This window comes from Lissotriton vulgaris, chromosome 3_1 (assembly GCF_964263255.1).
Source record: "Lissotriton vulgaris chromosome 3_1, aLisVul1.2, whole genome shotgun sequence".
Lineage (NCBI taxonomy): Eukaryota > Metazoa > Chordata > Amphibia > Caudata > Salamandridae > Lissotriton > Lissotriton vulgaris.
In genome coordinates this window covers 1,626,371,817-1,626,379,753 of record NC_141689.1, presented here as the reverse complement: position 1 = coordinate 1,626,379,753, position 7,937 = coordinate 1,626,371,817, and positions in this window count along the sequence as shown.

Here is a 7,937-nt window from a genome sequence, read left to right as displayed (position 1 = left end):
TGGCCTCAGTCAAGCATCAATACTAAAATTTTAATACACGAGTGTTCGTTCATGGTTTTGGTCCCTGAGTTGCTTCGATGTCACTGCCTTGCACAAATGGCGTAAGTCCTGGATGTTGGGTGCCATACTTCAGAGTTCTGAGCAGCGCTTGTAACACTGTCTAAACCTTATTTGCACCTGCTGCAGCTTCACTATTCTCAAAGTAAGTGGGGGCCGTTTGTGGACCTGACTGCATTTGAAAACAATGTGATACGGTACCTCCCTAAACCGCTTGACAGAGGCCCCCAAGGGGCGGTGTGATGGCACGGACTCGGAGAAGACGCTTGGCTCCGACCCCCTCCCCAAGTCTCATAGCCCTGGTGTAGCCTGAGATCGCACCCGACATAGGCGGCCGGCTCCCCGGGGTCAAGCTGTCTTTGACGTTTTGTAGCCTTTCGAATTCTATCCTTAGACGGCATTGTCTAATTCCCAAATAATCTGCAGTTGAATCTGTGGTGAAATATAATAAAAAAAATTATTAACCACTATTACCAAACAGTAAATCAATAACAGTAAGAACTAGATTCGACAATGCTATAAAAAAAAAAAAGTATGCACAAGGGTGCAGGGGGTATCACTTTGACACCCTCTGACACCCTCAAAACAGGCACAGGTGCCATGTGGCAAGCAAACCAGCCCTAAGGGCAGGTCTGCCTTTCACATGACATAGGTATGCGAGCACACATGTGCATGCACACCGGAATCGGTATTTTACCATGAAGTTTGATTTCCTGCTAAAATACCTATTCGTTAAGGCCTTTGGGACTCAGAAGACTCCCCCCTACATAACAAATTAACAGAATCGGTAAAATTACTGATTCGGTATTTTAGCATGAAATCAAACTTCATGGTAAAATACTGATTCTGTAAATGTAGATTTACCTACACGTGGCCTTGGATTTAAGCCCCTACATACCGATTTGCCATTTAACGATCGGAAACGGCCAAAAACGGCCGTAACCGGTCGGTAAATGGCCTGAAACGACCACCTACATCTGGCCCTAAGTGTGCATGCATTTGATTTCAAACAAAGTTTTAAAACATTTTATGTAAAACAATAATACACCTAGGGCCAGATGTAGGTAAATCACATTTACCGATTTTGAAATACTGAATATTACCGAATTTTACCGATTCGGTATTTCAAAATCGGTAAATGGGATGTAAGTACAAACATCTGATTTATTACCGATTCCTTAAAAATTCGGTATTTACCGATTCGGTAAATACCGAATCGGTATTTGCTATTGAATCCTATGGGCCTTGAAGCCCATAGGATTCAATTCAAATACCGATTCAGTATTTACCGAATCGGTAAATACCGAATTTGTCAAGGGTGCAGGGGGTATCACTTTGACACCATCTAGCACCCCCAAAACGGGCATGTGTGCAATGTGGCACACAGACATGCCCTAAGGACACGTCTGTCTGTCACATGGCATATGTGTACATGCACAGATGTGCATGTACACAAGAATCGATATTTTACCATGGATTTGTATTCCATGGTAAAATACCGATTCTGTAAGCCATGTGCCAATGGAAAATTGGCTACCCACATTTCAATCTTGCATTTTCGGTAAAATTACCGAATCGGTAAAATTACCGATTCGGTAAAATTACCGAAAACGCAACATTTAAGGGCAAATTAATTAATTTTACACATGGGGGCGTATTTACAAGAGCCTTACACTACAAGGAAAATGACTTCAAATGACCAGACACACATGGGGACGTATTTACAAGGTACATGAACCCGGGGGAAGTGACTTGAAATTGCTAAGCACACATAGGAGAGTATCTACAATTCCCGTGCAACACTTATGCATCATTTTTTACATGTACACCGTGACATGAACAACACAATTACATCATATATCTGTTCCGCAAAAGTGACACATTGCAGAAGTCACATGATTTTACCATCAAAAACAATTTCACCAATACCTTAAGAAACATGGAAGTGGTGAAAAAAGCCAAGCTTGACGTTACGGCAGCCACGAGGTAGCTAGGCTCCGCCACCCCCCCCACTGCTCCAAGCATGTCTGTCGCCGCCACGCCCATTAACGGTAACATGAAATAGATACAAATCAGCAGATACCTACCCCCATTCCGGAAACTCCCGAAGTGCAACAGGACCACGGTTACGCCCATCCGGAAGATGAGGCCTAGACACGTGCAGGGCGGGGCCCGCCTAACCGCCATCAGCCGTGAGGTGGATGGCCCAAAATGTACTGGTCTCCCGATTCCCTTCTTCTGCCGCCTTGCAGGCCACGGGGGGGGGATGTCTTGCCTCTGCCTCCGACCCCCCCCCCCTCTTATCACCTGGTCCGGACATCACGGATATCAACGCCAGGAGTCGGCACGTTTGCTGAATACTGTAAAGGTGTTCCTACACTTGGCGACGTGCTCGCTGCCTTGAATTCCTGACGTGAGTCCATGAAGTTTCAGTCAACGTGTGCTTGATATGAGCTCCCCGTTTGGGCCTGAAGCGATGCCCTGCAAGCCACGGGGGGGATGTCTTGCCTCTGCCTCCGACCCCCCCCCCTCTTATCGCCTGGTCCGGACATCACGGATATCAATGCCAGGTGTCGGCGTGGGGTGCGCTGGGAGGGAGAGGCGGCGCGAACAAGCCTCTCCCACCCCCACAGGTGGGGGCCCCTCAGATGCACCCCCAACGCTCCACTCACCCGACAAAAGGTCTCGTCCACTATTGCGAGGCAATGATGCTCCGCTCACCCAGCGAGGATCTCGTCCACTGTTGCGATGCAACGACGCTTCTATTTTCCTGCGTCCAGAAACCTTCTCCTCAACTTTGAAGATTCTATAAGAGCCACGGGGGCCCCCGACCCCCGATGGGGAATGACTGCCATGATCACCCACGGAACGACCACGACGTAGCCGCGGGACGTCAGCGCGCTCATGCCGGCGCCGGCCTCAGTCTTGAAATGATCAAAATCCTGCAAGACTACCAACTTCATCAGTTCCGGTGGGACACCAGTATGACCCGGTAGGAGAAATTGTTTCCTCCCACCCCACATTCACTGATGGTTCATGTCACCAGTCCCCTCTGCTACCCTTCAACAAAAACCTTTGGACTACCGAAAGAGGTCCCGGTCCAACCACGACTTGGTGGAGACATTTTGACTATACTTGGACCTTCCTGACCTCACCCAAAATGGCGCCGGTACAAATGAAACTCTCAACTCCTTATTGTGCCCCGATTGCTCAGCCTTGATATCATGAGATATGTATGCAGTTTTTAGCACATGAATTGATATGGGATAAGACTGATTACACGTTCGAACAATGAATTGATATTAACTTCTAATGCATCATTGATTACTGTATTTATTATTGAGGGTTCGATTTGTCGACACTTTTGGTACTTTTAGTATTCACAAAGAATTATCGATATGATTTTGTTGCACTTGTCGCACTTTTTACTATGAAATCAACGACCACTGACTCTCTGTTATGTTTTCCACAAATAAATACCCCCCGCGCATTTACAGTTCCAGCCTGCTCCGTGGCTGGCCCAAGGGGTTGTAAGCCCGTATTTGGGCACCAACATTTTTATTAAAGGTTTTTGAAAAAGCAAACGTAGTTGTAACGCGTAGATTGGTAAGTTTTGAAGAAATGGCCACTGTTTCCGTTTTTTTTTTTTTTTTTAAAAAGCAGGTGAAATGAAGCAGCTCAATTAGTTAAGGGTTAAAAAGTATAGTACGCAGAAACATTGAAAATATGAATGGTCCAGGTTTGTTGTGTGTTTTTCATTTTTCTACAGCATAAAGCAATCGATAAAGATCCTGGTATTTAGCCTCTACTTTATACGCTACCTGTATCAGGGAAGTTGTTTTAAATGCCCCTAAGCCACCCCGAACGAATGTCACCTGGCCCCCCTAGTACGAACAAAAATGACCCCGTACCACTGTAGGTTATCTCTCTTCCTCAAAAATGACAAAAATTACTTTCTAGGACGTTTTGGACATTGATGATTTTCATATGATCTATTTATTAAAGTAATACTCATCTCTCCACATGAAATTAATTTTCCACATGCTACACAAGTCAATCTCATCTGCCTAAAGTTCTTTTACAGATTTGGGACCGTTTCCCTTGCCTCTGACTCACTTATTGCTAAGTCATTGGTGGATGTTTTTGCCGGTCGGGGATTATCCACCAAATCTCGAAGTTGTGCTTTAGAATAATTAAGAGAGTGCCACCTCTCCATGTGCCGATGCATAGCTATATTTTTTTTCGGTCCCTCTCGAGAGTTTTTTTTGGCAGATGAGGCAGGTAACGAACCTGGCATTAACTTTCTTTTCATGAGAAGGAAAAGAAAAAAATTGCCAGATAAAATTCACTTTCACATGGGACATTCTTGGCATTTCTTTCAGAAACTTTTACATCACTGTGTCATTTCTTTGTCTATCCTGGTTAAAGCAATGTCATGTAAATAGTTGTTTAAAAAGTTTTTTTACGTGTTTACATTGTTGGAGCGTTGTATATATTTATAAGTTATTAAAGTGTTATAATCCTACAACTTTGTTGGAGTGCTATATATTTTTAATGTGACACATAATTGTGAAGACTTTGATGTACAAAAACGCATCCCTGGAATCTTCCGCTTCAGGCTCGGACCCACACACCTCACAGTGAGAATCCCCTCCCCAAGCACAATACAGGATGGTTATCAGATAGTAGCAACGCGTGTGGTGTGACGGATCTCATCGGGTGGGGGCCTTGATCTACTGTAACTTCTTTGAAGAGGGGTGATTCTCTACAGCTGGAGCCATAAACTACATCTGCAGGGCTACGTGATAGCCTGGGGCCGGCCTGGACAATCGGACACAGAGGAAGAGGAGTGTCAGAGGGTGCAGTAGTGAATAGGGTGAAAGGGAGGTGTCGGGCGGGCACAGGGTGTGATTCTCAGGGAAGAGCAGCGCAAATGGGGCCAGGTTTATGGCCCATGCATGAGAGAGAGAGCGGGGGTGACCAGTGCGTGGGGGAGATGTTTGCGAGGGTGGGGAACCATGCTGAGGATCGGCGGCGTGCAGAGAGTGGGTCTGATCAAGGCATCTAAAATGGCTGCCGTGCTCAACAAAAGTGTGGCATTGGAAAAAAGGCAAGATGGCGCAGACAATGTTGATCAATACGGATTAATTTTTTACAATTATTTTTAACAAAATATTTACTCGCAGTGACAAAATGGCGGTCAACAGTTCCTGATTTCCATCGAATCGAACGTTAACAGACGTCACGCAGCAAAAAAAAAAAACGCACAGCCGCTGGAAGACATGTATCAACATATATGAGCCTCCTCAGCCACCCTCAGAAAGCATAAGGGGTCAGGATACGTCTCCCGTACCCCCCTATACCTAGTAATTTAATTAAACCGAAACACAAAATGGCGAATTCACGTTTCGCTACCAGTTTGCGACCCGGTTCGCGAACCGAGAAGCGCTTCTACCGCGAAAAATCAATTTTTTTTTATTTGCCCCACGGGACCCTTTAATAACCCCAACATCATTCCTAGGGGGTCAAGAAGGATCTACTTGCCCCCTTTCATTAAATTCCCCCTTCGTTTTTCTCCTCCTCTTGTCTCTCGATCCTACCGAGAGACAAGATGGCGGCCGCACAGGACTGTTTAGAATGTTAACAGACACCGGAGAGCCAATCAGCTTCGCTTCGCAAAGCTCCGTTACGCGAAAAGTACACGATCTGTGCGCTATCTGGGACACTGTCACAGATATATCTGTTTTTTTAAACGTTAATTTCTCAAAATCCACTGAAGCACATATATTGAGACCCAGCAAAGGCACATCGGGCTAACAGTCCCTACAATTTTGCCAAGTTTCGTGCAAATCCATTCAGCCGTTCGAGCTAAAAGTGAGGCCAAAGGCCCTATGGAAAAATGAATGGGAAAACGCGTTTTGGGACCCCCCTTTTTTCTCGGCCCCCCCTTGACGGAACCCCCCAAATTTTCAGGGGCTGCTCAGAAACAAAATGTGCCATTTTCCTGAAAATTTCAGCCGATTCCGTCCACAAACGCCAAAGTTATTAGACATAGAATTTTCAAAAGTTCCATAGAGAAAAAATCCTAACTATATATACCTACTGGCGACCGCCAGTAGTTAATATATATATATATATATATATATATATATATATATATATATATATATATATATATATATATATATATATATATATACATATATATATATATTCACTTAAAAAACATAGGTTTCAGGTCTTATATAGTTAGGAATTAGCATTTAAAAAACCATTGAAATTGCTCCCTATATAGTTAGTTGTACTAACTATATTTCGCGCACCCGCAATCCACTGCTGATGATGTCACATATTACATCATTCATGACATGGGCAGTGACATCACTGATGCCAAAGTTATTCCCAATAGAATGTTGAGCACATATAGATATATAATTTGCTCAAATTCATTTTCTCAACAACTACTGGAGGGATTTTCACCAAATATAGAAAAGGCAATACTGCATACCTGTCCCTACCATTTTGCCAAGTTTGGTGTAATTCCGTTCAGCCGTTCGGGCTGTAGCTGTGTCTAAGGGTCCCATAGAAAATGCCTTTTGAAAAATTTCAAATTCAATTTTCTCAAGAACTACTGGAGGGATTTACACTAAACATACAAAAGGCACTGCTGCATACCAGTCCCTACCATTTTGCCAAATCTGGTATAATTCCGTTCAGCCGTTTGCGCTGTAGCCTTGTCAGAATGTCCCTATAGAAATTTACCATGGGGAAAACACGTTTTGGGACCCCCCCCTTTTTTCTCTCTCCCGCTTGATGAATCCCCCCGAAACTTTCAGGGAAGGAGCGGAGCGCAGCGAGGCAAATTAAAGGAAAATTACAAGCAGATCCATCAATCGCCGCCAAAGTTATTCCCAATAGAATAGTCGGAATTTCCTATGGTAACTATGTCCTAACTATATATACCTACTAGCGACCGCCAGTGGGTAATATATATCATGTGATCAAGGAAACGCGTAATGGCTGACGGAACACCAGCTGAATAACCCCTTCAGTGCTGATGACAAAGCCAGCTCGTCATGGGCTTTACCTGCCCTGTGCTTATGACAAGCTGGCTTTGTCACAAACAATGGGATTGCAAAGGATCCAGCACCCAGCGGGAAAACCCCTAGCAGCCAAGGTGTTAAACAAGCAATTTTCTGCACCAATCTGGGTCTGTGCTCCATGTTTCTTTTTGTGGGAGAGAGCAAGCAACCTGTTCGTGGGAGTGGAGTGGCAAGGATATATATATATATATATATATATATATATATTTATATATATATATATATATATATATATATATATATATATATATATATATATTCAATGAAAAAACCATTGGTTTTAGGCCATATATAGTTAGGGATTTGCATTTACAAAACCTTATTTTACTCGCATAAAACCATTGAAATTCCATATATAGTTATAAGCGCTAACTATATATCGCGCACCCGCAATCCACTGCTGATGATGTCACATATTACATCATTCATGACATGGTTAGTGACATCACTGATGACATCACTGATGACATCTCAAATGACATCACTGATGACATCACTGATTACAACATCCAGTGACTGTATGTTTCTGTAAAGTTAAAATATGTTTTACATATTGAAGAATGAGTGGATATATAAGTGTCTGGATGAAGGATTTACTAGGTGCATGACTGACTGATTGAGTGAGTGATTAAATGTGTCTCACTGAGTGCATGGGTTAGTGACTAAACTGTTTTAATTTGTGCATCATTATATCTGTTGTTCTACAAACTGCTGCATATGTTGATCAGTAGCTATATGAGTAACTGTATGGGTTATTGATTGGTTGTCCAAGTATTT